The sequence below is a fragment of the Miscanthus floridulus genome, chromosome 6 (genome assembly GCF_019320115.1).
Source record: "Miscanthus floridulus cultivar M001 chromosome 6, ASM1932011v1, whole genome shotgun sequence".
NCBI classification, from domain to species: Eukaryota; Viridiplantae; Streptophyta; class Magnoliopsida; order Poales; family Poaceae; genus Miscanthus; species Miscanthus floridulus.
Genome location: NC_089585.1, coordinates 122,352,185 through 122,374,007, shown reverse-complemented (window position 1 = coordinate 122,374,007; position 21,823 = coordinate 122,352,185). Strand labels below are relative to the sequence as shown.

The 21,823-nt window shown below is 43.3% G+C and overlaps 1 pseudogene; it reads left to right on the top strand.

Moving 5' to 3' along the window:
- The first annotated feature begins 9,098 nt into the window (after positions 1-9,098).
- LOC136459399 (ATP-dependent zinc metalloprotease FTSH 3, mitochondrial-like) lies at positions 9,099-20,801 on the top strand (annotated as a pseudogene).
- Positions 20,802-21,823: the final 1,022 nt, after the last annotated feature.

Sequence of the window (21,823 nt, the reverse complement as noted above, 5' to 3'; positions counted from 1 at the left end):
GGGCAATCGTCACTTCACCAGCATCATCGATGAACGGCCCTCCTTGTCCTTCTTGCCCTTCCCCCTTAAAAAAGTCCTAGTCTCAGATTGTTGCAACAGCCTCATCCTTTGTTAGTGTGCTAGGCTTGATGGATTACGTCGCTATGTTGTCTGCAATCTGGTGACCCACAAATGGAATGTACTGTGGCGTAGCATTCGTTTTGTTGGTTAGGCTTGCTTAGGTTTTGACCCAACGTCCTCGCACTTCCATGTGATTAAATTTGTTAAGGTGGAGGGTGCATGCGTAGGTGTGGAGATCTACTCATCTCAAACTGCAGCATAGATCTTTAAAGAATCTAAATGGGGCGAGGGTAGTATTGTTCTATGTTCAAAATCGAGGAGTGTTTTTCTTAATGGTTTTATGCACATGGTTGAGTACTCTGTGATAGTTGTTGTGGATATGGAGGAAAAGATATGGAAGATAATTCGTAAACCAGGTGGTGCTGAAATGCCCATCCATCAAGCTCAGGGTCACCTGCATGTGTGCTGTGTTGATTTTCACAATAGGTCATGGCTTTTAGTGTGGATACTTGAAGACTATGGTACTGATAACTGGAGTTTGAAGCATGTTGTGGGCATGGAGGAACTGTTTGGACACATGAATATTAAAGTTGGTTCTGAGCTTTGTGATGAGGAGTACAGAGTGATTACAGTTCACCTAGAATGGAATTTCATTTTCCTTGTTGGAAAGGATAGAACATTGATTGCATATGACATGGACAGCAGAAAGGTTTATGTCATCCATGCCCGTGTCATCCGCTTTTGTAGATTAAGAGGGCGTTTCCATATGAATATGCATTACTATCTTCCTTATGTTCCCTTGTTCATGGAGTCTTTAGCAGAGCAATAAAGGTGCATTTCCTGCATTTTGTCGTCATGACAGTCTTTGTTCAGATAGAGAGTTGTTTTCATTCTATCTATGTATAGGCCAATTTTGGCTTGTTAACTAAAGAAATGGTATGTTCAATATTATTAATTCAGCTGCTTTGTTTAGGTTATGGATCAGAGATGAATAAGAGGAGTTCCATGGTGCATTGGCTACCAATATGAAGGATGCACTAATTATATTCATTTTACCTTATAAGCAGGAGTGCCACATAGAAGGAGCACATCTACATCATTTTGTTATGTAAGTCTGTATAGATCAGTACCTTTAGTATGCTCTATGTACCGCTTGTGTTAGGACATCAGTTGAGAAAGATGTTATGGTAGCGTCCATTGTTATTTTAAAAAGTACTCTTATTTGTGAACATGATTTATGGATGTAATGATTATATATCTATATGCTTTGTGTTCATGAAGCTATTAAGGGCTCAGCTGAATTAGTAACTATTGTGAAACCGGATGAAATTCTGTCACCATCGCTATACGTATGATGCGGCAGGGATCAAAGTATATCACCGTTGAATCCTTTAGTAACCCGACACCGATTGTAACACCCTCAGTGTTACCGCTTAAACAACTTGCTAAACTATGTCATGAGTATCATATTTTTGTAATAATGCATGTGATAAAGTGTGTAGATCAATTTTCGTAACTCTAAACGATCAATAAAAATGGTAAACGAAAGTTGCTCCACGATTTGTACGGTTAACAAGTAGGGGTGTAAACTAATTTTTATTGAACAAAAATACTATAGAATATGTATGTGACACTTAAATAAAGTTTAAAGTGCAAACTTTGTAGATGATAATGAAATACTTGCTGTAGAAAAATAATGTTACTAGCTGGTATTTCTAATAGTCTAGAAACAGAACTTAAAAACAAATCCAACTCAAAAACTTAGAAAATTTCAAGTCTGTCCAACAGCTAGACATTGTTATGTTTAGCAATTTATTGTGAGAGATTGGGTTAAAGGGTGGTGTAATGTTATGGCTCGATTTGGTAGTCTCATATGTCATCTTGAGCATGGTGAAACTGGTTTGGCTCCTGGAGCGACCGTTTGGTCGTGTTGAGCGCTTTAAAATTCATGCACGCCACATGTCTCGAGATGGTGGCGCTGTGTGCACGGTCACCGCGCAGCCACCCCATGCTGCGCCCATGACCGCATTCTACACAGTCACCCCATACTGCCATGCTTGGCCGAGGCCGGCCGCAGCGAGCCGCTGGCCCCGTGCCCTGCTTCCTAGCCACGCGCTGTGGCCATGGGCGTGCTGCGCTGTCGTCGCATCCATCCACTGCTGCCTCGCGTCGCGACGCTGCCGCTGTCGTTGCATTGTCATCACGTCTGCACCTGTCCGCTGCATCTCTACGCTGTTGCTGATCCTATGTGTGTCACCTCTGCCGCACACACATGGTTGAGCTGCCGTTGTCGTCAATTAAGACACTGCGGCCGCACGGGCAACATTGGTCGAGCACGCATGCCTATCGGCTAGCGCCAACGCGTGGGTCTTTTGATCTCGCTGCTTGCATCCCGCCAAGGCAAGGACAAGCCGAGCCCACCTACCGCACCCCATCTCTCTCTTTCTTCCTCTACTTTTTGCCGCCGTCGAGTCACGGTCCTGGTGAATCAGAAAGCGAGCACCTCTCATCATTTTCTCGTGCCCGCGTCTCCACCTTTACGTGCTCTTATCGACCGTCCCCATCCTGCCTTGATTACGGCCTGGCCGAGCTCCAATTTTGGAGCTTTGCTCCCGCCACCGCGTCATTAAGGCCTAGCCCGCCTCATCGTGGCCAGCTCCAACCTCGCCACCTCACGTCGAATTGACTGCTCTACTAGCATCGCCTAGAATCCCCTCTTCATCGTGCGTAGGCTAGTCGTAGCCCTAGTGCCGCCTCCACGTCGTTGTCACAGCCGTGTCGCTGCGATTCACTATCGAGCTTACCGCGCGCACATGACCAAACTTGCTGGGGGCGTCTCTGGCCAAGACACCGCCACAGGTATGATCGTGGTGCATCACTAATGCTTACCCATCACCTCTATTATCTGTTGTACGCTATGGCTCACCGGAACGCAATTGCCGTCACTGCAGGTCGCCACCATCGGGGAGAGCCCGCTCTGCTCCACCCCCGTTCGTGCAACCACCGCCCATCGTCGCGCGTCGGCCCATAGGTGAGCATTGATCCCCTAGCTAGGTCTGCAAGGGTCTCGGGTGGCCGACGTACCGCCTCGTGCCACCGCTCACCACGCCAGTGAACGCGGGGCGTCTCGGGGACCTCTCCGGTGCGAAGGTGAAAAGATACGAAGGCTCCGTTGCAAAGTCGTTGTCTATAGAAATGGTACGTGTAGTGTTCGCGCTATTGTCTGATAACGCGAGGGCGTTTTTGCAAGAGTGACAGCGCACGCGCTGGCTCCCCACCGTGGGCCGCCTCCGCGCATGGGACGCGCCCCGCATGGGCCGCGTTTGGCCAAAATCGGTTTATCTTTTTCGTGGAAAATAGAAATAACTTTTCATTTTAATTCTAAGCTGAATTTTGCTAATTAATATAAAATAATATAGATATCCAAAAATTGTGAAATAAGTTTTGTTAGGTTCCTAAAATTATGCTATATCTGTTAGTGTATTTAGTTCATATATGTGCTTGTTGATATCAGGAGCTATTAAATCATTTGAGAGCGCTTAATATTATTAAGTTAATTATTGTAGGATTTTTTTGTGGTAGATTGGTGATAGCAAAAACTCTGAAATTTTTATAGTAGCTTCATTGTATTATTATGTGCTCACTGTAATTTTTGTAGCTCTAAAATAGACTATTTAATATGGTAGCTAAATACCCATTAAGGCTAAATGAATAATGGCATGATATTTGTTTATAAAAATTAAGCACTTGTAGGGTGAGCTTGGAATATATTTGGTAGAGATAATGATTAGCTTAGTATCTTAGTCATTAGAGCTAGCTTAGTAGCTTAGCATGTGTGTTCTTATTTTAAGAGTTGCTGTTGCTAAAATGCTAAGTGTTGCATCATCATTGCATGCATGTAGAGAACGAGTTGGAGTTCATGCCACCGGAGAGCTGGAGTACGAGAAGGTGATCGAGGAGTACGAGGATGAGGTCCTTGTGCAGGAGGAGGTCTCGGAGCCGTCACTGACTGACTCAGCTGACAATCTACCTGTCCAAGGCAATCTCTGGTGCATAACCCACTGGATATATATATATATATATATATATATGTGTGTGTGTGTGTGTGTGTGATGTGCATTTACGCTACAAGATTTTTATTAAAACTACATGCATAGATAACCTACCTTTGAGTCCTACTAGCATAGGTCGAGTAGTTGCTATGCTTGGGCTATCGGTAGCGTGAGTAACCTGCCGTTACTCACAATAGGTGATTATTATTATTACTCTCATGATAAAATGGTGAAAGGAAATGGAGACCGGGCAAGGATATGGTACGGGTATTGGTGGGTGTAATATGTTGTGTCCCACGGCCAACGGGGCATAGCTTGGTTACACTGTTTTCCTTGTCCATGTCGGTTAAGGACCGTTCGTTGCTATGGATTCTAGTCAGGCCACATACTTATTATCCTGAGCACATACTTGCTTATGGGAGCAGGAAGGCTTGTTGCTCTTTTGTCGTGGGTTCTGGCTCTTTTTGGACCGACTGATTGAAGGCAGGGATGATGGAGGTCTAAGCACCACACTGAGTCCGGGACTCAAGAGTAGGGGCTTAGAATCCTAGTTTGGATGGAGATCTGGATCCCTTAATAGGAGAGTGGTGGGTTGGTCTTGCTTGTGCCTGGGGTATAAGCGGGGCGTGTGTTTCGAGGTACCCAGCTGGAATATATTGGTTCGCGAATTGCCGTGTGATATAGTACGACTTGTCTATGATCTAGCACCGTAGTAATAACTGGAAGATGAAAGATGGTGAAATGGATCTGATTGCTCAACTCTTGCTTGAAAGTAGAACATATGCTTATATAGAATGGTTAGCTAATGAACTAATTATGACTGCTAATAAAATACATACATAAGGATTCACTACTAGTAATGCTTTTTGCAAAAAGGAAACCCAACAAACCATAAAGCTTATCATATCCTTTGGAGTTGAAAAATTATTCCCACTAGTCGGGTAAGTCTTGCGAGTACATTGTGTACTCAGGGTTTATTTACCCCTGTTGTAGGTGCAGCTTGAGGAGTGGCTGTTATGTGGAGGATTCTTATGGTGGGCACAAATAGATCCTTGTATTTTATCGTTAGATGATTATTTCAATTTCGCTGTTTAAATTCCGCACTCTGAACTTGGTATTGTAATAATATATTTCTGAGAACTCTTGTTTTATGAAATGGACCAAGTATTGTAAACTCGTCCTCATTATTAGATCCTGGGTGAAAACGTGGATTGTTCGAGTTCTCCCTTGGGGTGTGCTCGACGGAACCATCTGATGTAGCTAATTTTTGGGGTGCTTAGTGTCTAGTGGAAGACGAGTGTCTCCGAAAACGTGTTATTTTGGGTGGTTCTGTCACACCGACTAAACGATCATCAAAGGCGGATCGTGGTGTAAGGTGACGGTGATCATGACCTTTGTATTGGCGGATCATACGTTGAAGCGATGGTGGTGTTAACCTCTACATAGGCATGTCGGCCGTCGAAGCGACAACGAACCCACACCGCTGACAGTCGGGTCGAAGTACAAGGCGACAGTGCTGGTGACCACAACACAGGCGGTTGATGTAACCACATGACGTTTTTGATAGCCTCGACACAGGTGGATCATTTGCTAATGCGGCGATGTTAATGTATCTCCATAGCCGGGTCGTGCTCCAATGCGACGGAAGTAAGGACCTAATCACGGACGGATCATAATCCAATCGGTGGTGTTAGTGTACACCGTAGTCGGTCCTAGATGATGACAGTGAAGGCTATGACCATCACTGTCGACATCTTACCGCCGAGGCCGAAATGCGGCTGCGATGGGGGTTACGACGTGACTGTGAAATGTCCGAGTGTAGTAGTGTTCGGAGATAGAGGATGTAGTCATTAAACGAGATAGGAAACCTTTCTTGTTTAAAATCTCCCTTAGACACGATCACCTAATAAATATTTGAAAGAGCATAATCAGGAAAAGTATATTTCTACATATCGAGTAATGTTATAGGTAGTCTTAGGATTTTTTGCCACATGCAGTAAAAAGAGGAGGTAAAAGAAAGGTCATTACAAGGAAACTAAAATGCTCCATAAGACACTTTATTGACCAAGAAGTTGAAAGAATCTTCAGATTGCCTCTGTCCTTACAAGCTGCCAGACAACTTGAAGAGATTGAAGTGGTACTAGAGGGAAGGGACTGTGATGAAAATGTTCAAGATAGCTGGACATACTCCTGGGGAAATTCAAAATTCAGTAGCAAGAAGGCCTACAACCTGTTAATAGGTAATTCAGAAGCCTCCCCCATTTGTCCTGGCTGTGGGCTTCTAGCAATCTTGGCAAGCACAAGTTCTTTTGGCTCTTGATTAGAGATAGATTAAACACGAGAAATTTGCTTAGAAGGAAAAATATGCATTTAGACGACTACAATTGTGTCATGTGCAATAGTGGAATTGAGGAAACATGTTTTCATCTGTTCTTTGAATGTTCCTTCGGTCAGAATACGAGCCTCTCGCCTCTAGACATGATCATTGAAGCTAGAACCAATTTTGGGGATGTTATTTTCAGAGAAATATTCATGACAGCATGTTGGACAATTTGGACATCCAGGAATGCAGTGATCTTTGATAATGCCCAGGTTGACATCAATGTTTGGAAAAGGCATTTCAAAGAAGAACTTGGCCAAGTCTGTATTAAGGCCAAGCCAACTAGAAGTATTTCGCTTAGTTTTTGGAGTGATAGCTATAGTATCTGTGTTTTTCTTTTTGGGCTTGAAAGCCTTGTAAAATCCTTGTAAATACCATTCTTTCATTTAATGAAAATAAAAAAAATGTAGAGGGCTCCCTTGGTGACTTGTTAAAAAAAAAGAAAGATATCATTATTTTACGTGACAACTACTTCATATGGGCGTTCTCAACGACAACTTTCAAATAACTAGCTAGATGAAGCTTAGAAATTATATAAAAAAATAGTGGAAGGTTATATGAGCTGTGAGACAGTTGCTTTTGAGATATCATGCTAGAACTAGCTATTTGGGAGTCGCTAACTATTTAATCTCTCTTCTCGATAACCAATAAAATTATCTGTAGACTAGCTATTTCAGAACCATCCGACGGCCTAGGCTACATCAAAACCGTCCATAAAACAACGTCACTGTACCTGAAAAATACGGATAACTGTCGTAAAGCGCCACGAATGAATCAACATCAACGTCTGCCCGCCCCCGCCCCGCCCCCCCCCCCCCCCCCCCCCCCCCCCCCCCCCCCATGCTGTCCCATATGATAGCAGAAGTGCTTGTACTCCAACAGTGCCGCGTACGTAATCCAGCTCACAGTCGCTAGCCGCGCCATGAATCTACTGCTAGCTGCCAATTAACAATTATACCGTATGACCTGTTTGGAACAAAGAAATGTAAAATATAGGAATTGAAAAAAACACAGGAATAGAAACGAAATAGAGGTGTAAAACAGAGGATTGGAAGATACAGGATTTTTATAGGAATTGGTGTTTGGAACGTAGGAATACTAATAACATAGGAATCCATTAGTCTGTTGTAAGCATAGTTATTTAGAGTAAATAAGAGCTAACTACCTATTAGCAGGTGTAGTATCATAAAAAGTGTGCTACATGGACGTATGATGCAACCACTTACTTTTGTCTAATCAATACATGTAGATAATAAAAAAATAGAGATGCATACATCTTCACTCAATGGCTACTGTAAACTGCAGCACCCGTCATCATGAGCTTGATTAGCCCGTGAGCGCACGCAAGCACCGCAGGGAAAATTCCATCGGCTTGCGGTGGATGTTCTGATTCCTTTGTTTTGTGAAGCATGCTGTCCTTTCCGGAGGAATGGTAAAGTTTGATTCCTTTGATCCAAACGGTCAGTGACATCATCAAAACTCTGGAATGACTTTCCTCTGAAATTTCTCTACGAATCCTTCGTTCCAAACAGGCCCTAAATTGACTGGCAGACCAATATACAGTACAGTAATCCACTTACCACTAACCTGTCAACTGCTGGACGCTCGTGATGAAATCAGAGGCAACTTGTGCACGTGCTGGTCCTGTGTTGCTGCAGCCTGCAGGGATGATCCTTCTACTCTCCCCATCGAATGTAACTGACCTGTTGGCAGGATACACGAGCACAATTCCTTTGCGTACAATAATAATAGTGTGTAGGCTAAAAGTTGACAGATGCCGTATCAATAAATTTTCTAAAGTGTTAATCAATCAGCTGTGACTCTGAGTCTGTGTTAGCTCGCTGCGTCAGCGTCCTGGAACAGGAGCAGAGCAACACATTCAACAGGGGCCCTCCAATGAGAAACGGTGAATCAAGGTTGGGGGTTGGAGCTCACAATCCCAAAAGAACACTGCTGTTCCCTTCAACCGCTTGTTCTACCTTGATGCTCCAGCTCCATGCTTGCTCTTGCTCATGAGAGTAAATAAAGAAAGGCATGCCCAAAATAATAAAAGTATTAATTGCGTCAGAGAACGGTTACGGATTTGTGGCGAGTTTTGGGCCTCTGTTATCAATGTTTGATGCACAATGGAGGAGGAGGATTGTACGGAGAGGCCCAATTTCTTGGAAGGGGGGTAATGTCGTGCTTGGTCCACGTACGTTGAGTTACGGCCTCATGGGCTTCCACTTGGGCTTACGGGCCGAAAACCGAGTCTTATGGGAGCCAGGTCCACACAAGCCTGCTTTCTTGTACCACCTGCTCTCTGTCTGAAGCTAACACGAGCTCAAATCCCATTTTAATTTAACCCACTCAATAATCCAAATCGTCACGCATCCGTGAACCGGTGATACCTGTTAACACGCTCTAGATTGGCGGTGAACCCTTCAACGTGTCCGTTAAACGCGAACAAAACCAAAGCGGGGAACCGCGTCGCCTCCGCCTTCGCGGCCACCATTCTGCCACCCATCCGCCGTCTCGTCGGCTCGTCGCTTTCCCACGCGATCGCCGGAGGATCGGGGGCCGAACCCTAGGACAAACCCTCCAATGCCCTGCGCGCCATCGCCGCCATGAGCCTCTCCTCCCACTCCCGTGCCCTCGCCCGGTCTGCGCGCTCCTCCTGGCCGCTGCGGCAGGTAGGGCACACGGTTCGAACCGACCCCCCTCTTCTCCGTACAACCCTGGTTTCTTCTGGCGTGTCGTCTCTGGTGTTACCCTAGGGTTCTCTGCTCGAGGGGTATGCCGGGCTCCGCGCGTCACCTGCGCCGCGGCCGACGATCCCTGGTGGTGATGACCGCGGCTTGGGGTTTGCGCGCAGCTACTTGACGTCAGCGCTAGGGAGCTGGGCCGCCGCGCCCACCGGGGCGGGAAAGGTCGGGGATTGGAGGTTCCTGCTCGCCAGCTCGCAGTTCCGGCGGTTATTCTGTGATGGGTCCAACAAGGGTGAGCTTTCTTTCTGGGTTTGGGTTGTCATTTGGTCGGCTTATGTTCTGTATATACAATATATATAATGTGTTCCTTTCTGCTTTATTTAGATTATGAGAAGTACCATCCAAAGGAGAAGGAGCAGAAGCCAGAGGGGGACGGGAGTGACAAGTCTGAGTCCAAAAGTAAGTAGTGCCAATTTATTTCGTCCAATGCACGTTGTTGTAGAGCAAGAAAAAAAAGTTGTTCTGCGTTTTTGTATTTATTCATTGGTAGCAATTGACCTTACCGGATTCTAAATCTACAATGAGGATTCATAGACATATTACTGTTAGATTGATCTCTAACCTAACCGGATCCAATGGCCCAGTTGGGCCTTTGATTTGTGCCCTGATCGGGGGCGCCCAGCCCACCATGGCTGGAGGGCCCCTGTCACCCTGCGCTATAAAAAGAGGTAGGGGCCGGCGGCTCTAATCACGAGGTTGACCTGAGCCGACCTCCCCACCGACAAACCCTAAACCCGATCTAAGTGAGGGGCGCAGCCAGTGACGGGAAGTTCCTCCGCCACAGCACTGCGCCGTCATCATCTTCATCGCCGACACTGCTTCACCGATCGTCGCTGCCTTAGCGCAGACGTCGAACCCGATGGCGGCCTCCGAACCCTCCCCCTCTGCCGTGTCAGGTTCGGTACCTTTCTCCTTCCCTCTCTGTCTCTCTATTGCTGCACTAGAAGGTATCCTAGGTCTTTGATTCATCAAGCACCCCGACTAGATCTATTCCTAGACGATCCGAATAGTCTAACAATGGTACCGGAGCCACGTTTGAGTATAGATCTAGCATATCAGTTTCGATCCTTTAGGATCTGAGAAAAGGAAAGAGGGTTCGGATGAACCCTAACCCTAACTGGGTTAAGGAAAGAGGGTTCGGTTGAACCCTAACTTCGATCCCTTCGGATCTGAGAAAAGAAGAGGGTTCGGATGAACCCTAACCCTATCTGGGTTAAAGAAAGAAGAATGAGGGCTCAGTTTCCCTTTGGGGAAGATAAACAGTGCCTAACTAGACCCGGAACCCTAACCAGAACTTCGATCCCCATCCCCAACCCTAAATCGGATAGATCCGAGAAAAGAAGAAAGAAAAATCAAAGAAAAGAAAGTGGGAAGGGGAAAAGGCACCTACCTCGCCATGCGCCGGGGAGACCCTTCGCCGGCGCGAGAGAAGAAGACCGAGCCGGGGGGATCTGTTCGCCCGGGCTCGACCAAAGAAGAGCCACGGCCAGGCCGCTCGACGGCGGCGTGCTCACCCGCTAGGGAGCGCGCACGCCGGCGAGGGGGCCGACGACGGCGCCGTTGCTCCACTGCTTCGCCCGCTCGCTTCGCTCGGTTGCGGCTGTGGTGCGCTCAGGAAAGAACCGGAGCGGCGAAGAGAGAGCGCGGAGTGGAAAATGAACTAGGGTTTCGGTTGGAGGCCGGCGTCGGTGGTTTTTATTCACCCGAAGTCGACGCGCGACTGTCCGATGTTGGATGAACGGCCGAGATCAAGTGGGCCAGCGACGCAGCCCAGGCGGGCGAGCGCGCGAGGCCGAATTCTCGGCCCAGGCCCAAGTTGCGGCCTGGGCCGGGGGAGCGCAAGGAAAGGGCGCGTGCGGCCGTGGGCCGTGGGTCGTTTCTGCTGCTATGGGCCGAAATGGCAAAACACAGTGAAAATGAATATCCTTTTGTTTTATTTTTTTTCCAGAAACTTTTTTGATACATATTTGATGAATTCCAATTGAATTTTGATGTCCTACTCTGCACAATTTTGATCCAACGACAATTTTGTTTAGAGAAAAGTAAAGTTCTATAAAGTTTCTGAAAAAATAATAATGAGAATATTTACGCTTTCCACTACGTATGTAAAGATGTTGTTTTCATTATTAAATTCGAACCAACGGGGGAATTTAATTTTGAAAAATAGATATATTTTAATTGATTATAATATTGTTATTATTCTAACCAATGTTGATTAATGGCAATATTATGATTTTTTGTCTTGCATTAATTCTATTTCTGCCCAACGGTGATGTAGAATTAGTATAGAGAACAATTGTATGTTTTAATTTTGACCAACGTTGGAACTAAAGCATGAAATTGTTATTGTTATTATTTATGTTCTCACACTATTTGAATTGTGTTTTCAGGCAGATACAACTTGATGAGTTGTATCAAAGAGATCCCCACTCTAAAAGGTGATAACTACATTGAGTGAAAGAAAAAGATCGACCTGGCTTTCATCCTCGCTGAGGTGGACTGAGTAGTCACCACACCGTGTCCCACAGAGCCTGTGGCACCGGTGCGGGAGACAAATGAGGTTGATACCGCCTGGGCAACCAGAGAGATGGATTTTGCATCTCAAAGAATGTCCTATGGCCTTGAGCATAGAAAATAGGTCACTACCAACAAGAAGTGTTTGGCTGTGATAAAGAACACGATTGAACCTGCAATTGTGGGCTTAATCCCAGAGTGTGATACCGTTACTGAGTATCTCGAAAGAATAAAGAGTCAGTTCATTGTCTCTTCAAAGACATATGCTACCCAGCTGATAAAGCAGCTGGTGACAGAGAGATACTCAAGCAATGGTGGCATAAGAGAGCACATACTAAGGATGAGCCATTTGGCATCCAAGCTAAAACCAATGGATCTGGCTCTCAAGGATAAGTTCCTTATCCATCTGGTTTTTGCTTCCTTGCCAAAAGAATTTGACATTTTTGTTGTCAACTATAATATACAGCTCGAAAAATAGGACATGGAGAGACTCATGGCTATGTGTGTGCAAGAGGAGGAGAGAATGAAAGCTGCCAATGGTGGCACTATCAATTATCTGAAAGATAACAAGAAAAAGAATACTAATGCTAACTTCTCCTCAAAGTCAAAGGGAAAGAGTCCCATGCTGCATCAGCCTCAGCAAAATAAGTTCATAGTAGAGAAAGATCAATGTCTCCACTGCAAGAAGATGGAACATTATAAGAAAGATTATCCCGATTACCTAAAGATGATCATGGCAAAGAAAGATGAGAACATTATTAGGTTCATAAATGAATCCCTGTATGTACAGTATTCGAAATCTACTTGGTGGATTGACTTAGGTACAACTATTCATGTTGCTAATTCTTTACAGGGATTCCATTCGACGAGGACTACGCAAAGAAGCGAAAGACACGTTAAAGTCGCAAATGGAGTCCAAGCAGAAATTGAAGCCGTTGGCGATCTTTCTCTAGAGCTTGCTGATGGTTTCAAACATATACTTAGAGATGTTCTTTATGTTCCCTCGTTACAGAGGAATTTGATTAGTGTGTCATGTTTGGACAATGATGGTTATGATTGTCATTTTGGAAATGGCAAATGTAAGATAACATTTAACGATGCATGTGTTGGTCTTGCTATCTTACAGAATGAGCTTTATTTGTTATCACTACGTGATGATGTGAATGTTGTATGCGATGATAGGAACATTGCGTGCGACAATGTGAATGTATCCTCGTCTGCGGATATAAACAGAAAACGAAATAGAGCTCATGATGCGTTGTCGAAATTATGGCACTATCGTTTAGGCCATATTTCGAGGGGGAGAATAGAAAGATTAGTTAAGAATGATATTCTTCCTCCATTAGAGCTCTCAGATTTAGAATAATACAGAGATTGTATAAAAGGAAAGTATGTAAAGAAAATTAAGAAAGATGCCAAACGAAGCACAGGAATTCTATAGATTATTCACATAGACATCTGTGGTCCATTTCATATAAAGAGTGTGGATGGTTATGATTCGTTCATAACATTCACAGATGATTACTCCCGTTATGGCTATATTTATCCAATCAAAGAAAGAATAGAAGCATTGGATAAATTTAAGATATTTAAGGTAGAAGTTGAAAACCAACACAATTTAAAGATTAAGATAGTCAGGTCCGACCGTGGGGGGAGTACTACGGTCTGCATACCCCATATGGCCAAGTTCCTGGATCTTTTGTAAGGTTTTTACAGGAGAATGGTATAGTTGCCCAGTATTCAACACCGGACGAACCTTAATAGAATGGAGTAGCTGAAAGACGTAATCTTACCCTGATGGATATGGTGCGTAGTATGATAAGTTACTCCACCTTACCATTGAGCCTGTGGATGGAGGCATTAAAAACCGCCATTCATATTCTCAATAGAGTACCAAGTAAGTCGGTGTCCAAAACACCGTATGAGTTGTGGACGGGAAGAGTACCCTCACTTAACCACTTGCATGTGTGGGGAAGCCCTGCTGAGGCTAAAGTATTTAACCCGAACATTGAGAAGCTAGAACCCAAAACAGTGAGTTGCCATTTCATTGGCTACCCAGAAAAGTTAAAAGGTTTTCATTTCTACTGTCCAGATAGACATACAAAGTTTGTGGAAACGAGACACGCTGTCTTCCTAGAGGATGAAATGACGAGGGGGAGCATGGTAGCTCGAGAAATTGACCTTGAAGAGAAGCGGGTGTATGTGCCCACTCTGATGATTCATGAGCCATTTTTCTCACTACCTGCTGTCGCTGCACCGACAGTGCAAGATACTGTGGTGCCAGCACCTGTTGTTATCCTGCCTGTGGCAACAATGAATAATGATGAGGGACCTATTCTTCAGGATCCTATAGAACCTATTGTCACAAATGAGGAGGAGCAACAACAGCCTCAAACCGAAGATGTGCCAAATGTGAAGGCCCCTAGAAGATCTTAAAGAGTTAAAAAATCAGCTATTCCTGCTGATTATGAAGTGTACCTGTGGCAACAATGAATAATGATGAGGAACCTGTTCTTTAGGATCCTATAGAACCTATTGTCACAAATGGGGGGGGGGAGCAACAACAGCCTCAAACAGAAGATGTGCCAAATGTGGAGGCCCCTAGAAGGTCTCAAAGAGTTAGAAAATCAGCTATTCCTACTGATTATGAAGTGTACGACACTGAGGAATTTCAAATGGAGGATGATCCCACCTCATTTGAAGAAGCCATGAGAAGTGATCATTCATCAAAGTGGCTTGAGGCCATGGAAGATGAAATGAAATCAATGAATCCCAATAAAGGAGTCAAAACAGTAGGCTGTAAATGGGTCTACAAGACAAAGCTTGACTCTCAAGGGAATATAGAGAGATATAAAGCCCGACTTGTGGCAAAAGGCTTTACACAAAGAGAAGGGATTGATTACAATGAGACATTTTCTCCAGTCTTATGTAAGGATTCCTTCAGAATCATAATGGCATTAGTGGCATATTACGATCTAGAATTACATCAGATGGATGTAAAGACGACATTTCTCAATGGAGACTTGGAGGAGAATGTTTACATGGCACAACCAAAAGGTTTTATCATGGAAGGAAAAGAATGAATGGGATGCCGCCTAAAGAAATCCATTTATGGATTAAAACAAGCTTCAAGACAGTGGTACTTGAAGTTTGATCAGACAATAAAGAATTTTGGGTTTAAAGATAATGTAGAGGATAATTGTGTCTATACAAAGTTTAAGAATGGGAAGTTTATCTTCCTTGTCCTGTATGTGGATGATATCTTACTTGCTAGTAGTGATGTCAGTCTACTACTGGAGACAAAGAAGTTTTTGTTCTAAAAATTTGATATGAAAGATCTTGGTGAAGCTTCGTTCGTTCTAGGGATCGAGATTCACCGAAATAAAAGTAAAAGGGTATTAGGACTGTCACAAAAGACATACATTGAAAAGATTTTAAAGAAATTCAGTATGCACAAATGTAGTCCCTGACCTGCTCCTATAGTCAAGGGCGACAGATATGAGGATTTTCAATGCCCCAGGAACCAATATGAGATCGATCAAATAAAAGTGGTTCCATATGCTTCAGCTATCGGAAGCTTGCAATATGCTCAAGTATGCACGCGCCCTAACTTGGCATTTGTTACCGGGTTACTTGGCGGATTCCAGAGCAATCCTAGAATAGAACACTGGAAATTGGTAAAGAAAGTCTTGCGTTATTTGCAAGGAACGAAAGGCCTCATGATGACGTATAGGAGATCTGATTCACTCCATGTAGTGGGGTATTCAGATTCTGATTATGCGGGAGATGATAGAAAATCCACGTCTGGATATGTATTCACTCTCGCAGGGGGAGCTATTTCATGGAAAAGCTCAAAACAAACTGTCACTACATCGTCCACAATGTATGCCGAGTTTATAGCGTGTTATGAGGCAACGGGGTAGGTGAACTGGCTGAAGAAGTTCATACCCAGTTTGAAGGTGGTTGACGACATCTATAGACCACTAAAGTTATACTGCGATAATAATCTTGCAGTACAGTATGCTCACAACAATAAGTCAAGTGGTGCTGCCAAACACATTGACATAAAGTATTATGTTGTGAAAGATAAAGTCCGGGATCAAGTCATAAGTCTTGAGCATATAAGTACAGTAAAGATGCTCGCGGATCCGCTTATAAAAGGCTTACCACCCAATGTGTTCAGAGAACATATAGCCGGCATGGGTTTAAGGGAAAGCCTATAATTCCTGGACAAAAGAAGGCCCAAAGATAAGTATCTATTTCAGAACAGAGTGGTGTGTTGTAGCTGTTAAATCTATCGGCAATGGACCATGACGATGAGACATGCTCTATGCGCTAATCTGTAATGGAATGAACAAAAGTAAAGAATATGAAAGTGAAAGATGGAAAGAGATCAAGGGGGGATTGTTAGATTGATCTCTAACCTAACTGGATCCAACGGCCTAGTTGGGCCTTTGATTTGTGCCCTGATCGGGGGCACCCAGCCCACCATGGCTGGAGGGCCCCTGTCACCCCGCGCTATAAAAAGAGGTGGGGGCCGGCGGCTCTAATCACGAGGTTGACCTGAGCCGACCTCCCCACCGACAAACCCTAAACCCGATCTAAGTGAGGGGCGCAGCCAGTGACGGGAAGTTCCTCCGCCATAGCACCGTGCCGTCATCATCTTCATCGCCGACACCGCTTCACCGACCGTTGCTGCCTTAGCGCAGACGTCGAACCCGATGGCGGCCTCCGAACCCTCCCCCTCTGCCGTGTCAGGTTCGGTACCTTTCCCCTTCCCTCTCTGTTTCTCTATTGCTGCACTAGAAAGTATCCTAGGTCTTTGATTCATCAAGCACCCCGGCTCCATCTACTCCTAGACGATCCGAATAGTCTAACAATTACCTGTGGCTTGTCGTATTATCTATCACGAAAACACAGCAAACGTATGGAGAGCTAGATAAAACTGGAATTTCACAATGTTGTTCTACCATAATCACCTGATTGGAAATTGGATAGATATACAAACTGTACTGCAATCAGACAATTCTTATATTGAAAGGTAATGAAGGTTATTGCTCGCTCACCGCGCACCTCACTCTGGCACCTATGGATAAAAGAGGGTAATAACAGTAGCACAAATAGGTATTATGGTTTTCTTGGGAGGTGATGGTACTTTGCCCTTTGGTCTAGACATGTTTATCCATTTTGCACCTTGTATATGGGCAGTGCAAGACATGCACATAACTTGGTTGCATTTTTTTTATGTACAGAGGATTCAAATTCAAAAAATCAGTTGAATTTCCAGGAGGATGTCATGAAAAAATTCCAGGAATTCCTTGCTCCTCTACTTCTTCTTGGACTAATGTTGGCAACCTTAACCAAGGGGTCGTCTGCGCAGGAGGTATGATGCTTACTGGCAGACTACTATTTTTCTCGAACACGTAAGAGAGTTGCGCATCATTTCATTCAGAGAGAAAGAGGAAGAGTACAAAGGAGGGAGAAGAACCCCCCTCCCCAAGGAAACACACTAGACCAGAGCAACTGTGGCAGACCTACTATTAAACATGCTTATAAGTTGCAAATGTTTATAATTTGGTTATTTCCTATAACTCTGTAGTTAATACGAGATAATGAAGCTGCTGTCTGTGGGTGCGTTCTTGTTTGTCCAAACCATTCTTTTCAGAAAATGTTAGACAAGAGTTGTTATATCTTGATTTTGGTGTATACTGTATGTTCTATGATAACAGAGAATTAGTTTGAATTCAATTTGAGTGGTGACAGGTAGATGCCACTCCCACCTCAAGTTCAAACATTGAAACTACACCACCTTAGATTTCGTAGTTCATACACATGAACTGGATGGTGATTAATTCACAGTATGTGATGTTATAGACGACTAAAAAGGGTAACTGCATTATAAGCCTGTGGAGATGATCTCATCACATGCTATTGCTTAAAAACATTATGTGCACAACAGCACAAGTACCTATAGGTAGAAGTAAAAAACTGATGACATTCCCATATTAATCATTATATGACCTAGGCAGCATATCCAGGTGCTTTATTTAGTCTCATATCAGTGTGGATTTAGTATGATGTTAATTTACTTTTATTTCTTGTTAACCAATTTATCTGATACTGCAGGCTGCTTTTTCCTGCCTGTTTCAATTACTATGGCTCACAGTTCCATTAGTTTATTGGACCATTATCAGGATCATTTTGTTTTAACTTTTGCAGATAAGCTTCCAAGAATTCAAGAACAAGTTATTGGAACCTGGTTTAGTTGATCACATCATTGTTGCAAACAAATCAGTTGCAAAAGTTTATGTCAGGAGTTCACCCTCAAGCAACCAAGGCCAGGATGGTAATATCCATATCACAACCAGTCATTTCCCTGGTACCGGCTCTCCTAGCAAATACAAGTACTACTTCAATATTGGAAGTGTAGACTCCTTTGAAGAGAAGTTAGAAGAGGCCCAACAAGCATTGGGGAGAGATCCACATGTCTATGTTCCAGTAACTTACACTTCTGAAGCCAATTGGTTCCAGGAATTGATGAGGTTTGCCCCCACAATTTTGCTTGTTGGATTAATTTATGTGGCGGGGAAAAAGATGAAAGGTGGAATTAGTATTTGGGGTCCTGGGGGAGGAGCTCGTGGTATTTTTAATATTGGAAAAGCCCAAGTGACAAAGATGGACAAAAATTCAAAAAACAAGGTAGTTTTTGTTTGCTGTAACTGGCACCTGATACTCCTCTTTTTTGGTAAAGTTTGCACTTTTATAGTGCTATATCAGGTGTGCAGTTGTTCAGGAGTCATGGCTTGGCTCATCATCATCATCAACGATGCAGAATATCACATACATGTGATGCTAATCCTTATATTTGTTGAATGTTGCAGGTGTTCTTTAAGGACGTAGAAAGCTGGCTGTGATGAAGCTAAACAAGAAATAATGGAATTTGTGCATTTCCTGAAAAATTGAAAAATCCCAAGAAATATGAAGAACTGGGAGCTAAAATACCAAAGGGTGCTCTTTCTTGTGGGCCCCCCTGGTACAGGGAAAACACTCCTTGCTAAAGCTACCGCAGGAGAGTCTGATGTGCCCTTCTTGTCTATTTCTGGCTCAGACTTCATGGAGATGTTTGTTGGTGTTGGACCATCCGGGGTGCGGAATTTATTTCAAGAAGCTCGACAATGTGCACCGAGTATTGTGTTCATTGATGAAATTGATTCAATTGGTCGTGTAAGGGGCCGTGGGGGATTTTCTGGGGGAAACGATGAGCGCGAAAGCACATTGAACCAGTTGCTTGTAGAGATGGATGGATTTGGAACATCATCTGGAGTTGTTGTTCTTGCTGGTACCAACAGACCTGACATTCTAGATAAGGCTTTGCTCAGACCTGGGAGATTTGACCGTCAGATAAGCATTGATAAACCAGACATAAATGGTCGTGATCAAATATTTCGCATTTACCTTAAAAAACTTAAACTGGACAAGGAGCCATCATTTTATTCTCAAAGATTAGCAGCTTGGACACCTGGGTTTGCTGGGGCAGATATTGCTAACGTTTGTAATGAGGCTGCTTTAATTGCTGCAAGAAGTGAGGATGCCCAAATTACAATTCAGCATTTTGAAGCTGCAGTTGACAGAGTCATCGGAGGTCTGGAGAAGAAAAATAAGGTAGCTTTTTTCCTACTTTTCTTATGCCAACCTACATATGCAAACCTAAATCAACATTTGTGTCCCATTATAGGCACATCAAAACATAGATAATTCTTAGCTGCAATGCGACCAGAGTTCTTGTGCAAGTATTTTGACTACCTTCCAAAAGAGTTACTGGATCCCTTACAATTTCGATTCTGCTGATTAGTTAGGAGCCTGCTTATTTGTTACCTGTAGGTTATATAATATTATTAGTGCTGGCTAAGGCACAATCTGTGTAGTATGGATAAGTATTTTAAACATTCATGCCATCCTAGGCGTAGACCGTAGATAGTAGGGCACACTTCAAACAGCTCTGAAGAGCATTGGGATATTAATGCCTGCTATCTGTTTTTTTTTTTTATACTTTTCTTGAGATGTTTAGACCACCTTTTTGTTCCCTTTTTTACTTTATCAATCATTGTATTTAATGTAAAACACCGGTGCATAATATTCAGGAAAAAAACTAATAATGCAATTCGTTTCTTTCAGTATTCAACTTCAAAGGCTTCTAAAAGGCGTGGCTAGTTCAGCTATGGAAATATGCTAATGATAGTCGCATTTAGTAGCAGTAATTGTAACCTTATTGGACTGTTTGCAGGTTATTATCAAGCTGGAGCGCCGAACTGTTGCATATCATGAATCTGGCCATGCCGTTGCTGGATGGTTTTTGGAGCATGCAGAACCACTCCTTAAAGTTACAATTGTTCCTCGTGGAACAGCAGCTTTAGGATTTGCTCAGTATGTCCCAAATGATAGTCTTTTGATGACAAAAGAGCAGCTTTTTGACATGACATGTATGACACTAGGTGGCAGAGCTGCTGAGGAGGTACTCAACATTTATTGGATGCCATATATAAGCAAGTTTTTTTTATCTTAATTGCAAGCGATATCAATTGTTGTATATTTCAGGTTTTGATCGGGAAGATCTCTACTGGTGCTCAAAATGACCTGGAGAAAGTTACCCAGATGACTTATTCTCAAGTTGCAGTGTACGGCTTTAGTGAAAAGGTTGGGCTTCTTTCCTTCCCACAAAAGGGTTTTGAAATGAGCAAGCCATATAGCAGCCATACTGCATCCATCATTGACACCGAGGTGAGGGAATGGGTGGCCAAGGCCTACCAAAGGACTGTGGACCTGATCAAGACGCACAAGGAGCAGGTTGCACAGATTGCAGAATTGCTGCTTGAGAAGGAGGTTCTCCACCATGATGATCTAGTTCGGGTACTAGGAGAACGCCCATTTAAAACGGCTGAGCCAACAAACTACGATCGTTTCAAACAAGGTTTCCAGGATGAAGTGGTTGACAAGAGTTCTGAATTCGCAGATGGTAATCTGTCACCCCTGGGTGTTGTGCCAACATAAATCTTGAGAGCTCACACGTGTTAACGTGTATATAGCATCGCCCCTGCCCCCAAGTTCTACGCTTATTTGGCATATGAAGCCTGTATTATTTTTTTCCATCGAGATTTGCCCGAAACAGAAATGCTCCTATTGGTTGCTTGTATGGTGTTCTGGACCTGGCTTTGCTCATGCAAAAAGCCCTCCTCAGCCAGGCTTCTGGGGTACACATATTTTGGACGTTTCTCCAGAGCCAGGCTCGCTAGATGCAAGCAATTACTTACATAACGGTATTGTTAGTGAATGATTAGTGTATATTAATTGGTATTAATGAATATGGTAAATTAAGAGCAAGAGCAACATAATAAGCCTGTATTAAATTTTTCCATCGAGATTTGCCCGAAACAGAAATGCTCCTATTGGTTGCTTGTATGGTGATCTGGACCTGGCTTTGCTCATGCAAAAAGCCCTCCTCAACCAGGCTCGCCAGATGCAAGCAATTACTTACATAACGGTATTGTTAGTGAATGATTAGTGTATATAAATTGGTATTAATGAATAAGGTAAACTAAGAGCAAGAACAATAAGAAAATTAGTGAATATCATGATTATGTTTATTTATCTTAAGCAATAATAATTTATCTCATGCAATATATTCTCGTGTAAACAACCAAACACTAGTGTTTGGATATACCCTGACTAAAGTTTAGTCTCTGTCACATCAGAAGTTTGGACACTAATTTAGAGTATTAAACATAATCTAATTATAAAACTACTAATTGCACAGATAGAGACTAATTTGCGAGATAAATCTATCAAGCTTAATTAGTCCATGATATGACAATGTGGTGCTATAGTAAACATATGGTAATGATGGATTAATTAGGTTTAATAGATTAGTCTTGCAAATTAATCTCCATATGTGCAATTAGTTTTTTAATTAGCTCATGTTTAGTCCTCATAATTAGTATCCGAACATCCGATGTGATAGGAACTAACTTTAGTCCCTGAATCCAAACACCATTTGGCTGACTAGATGCAAGCAA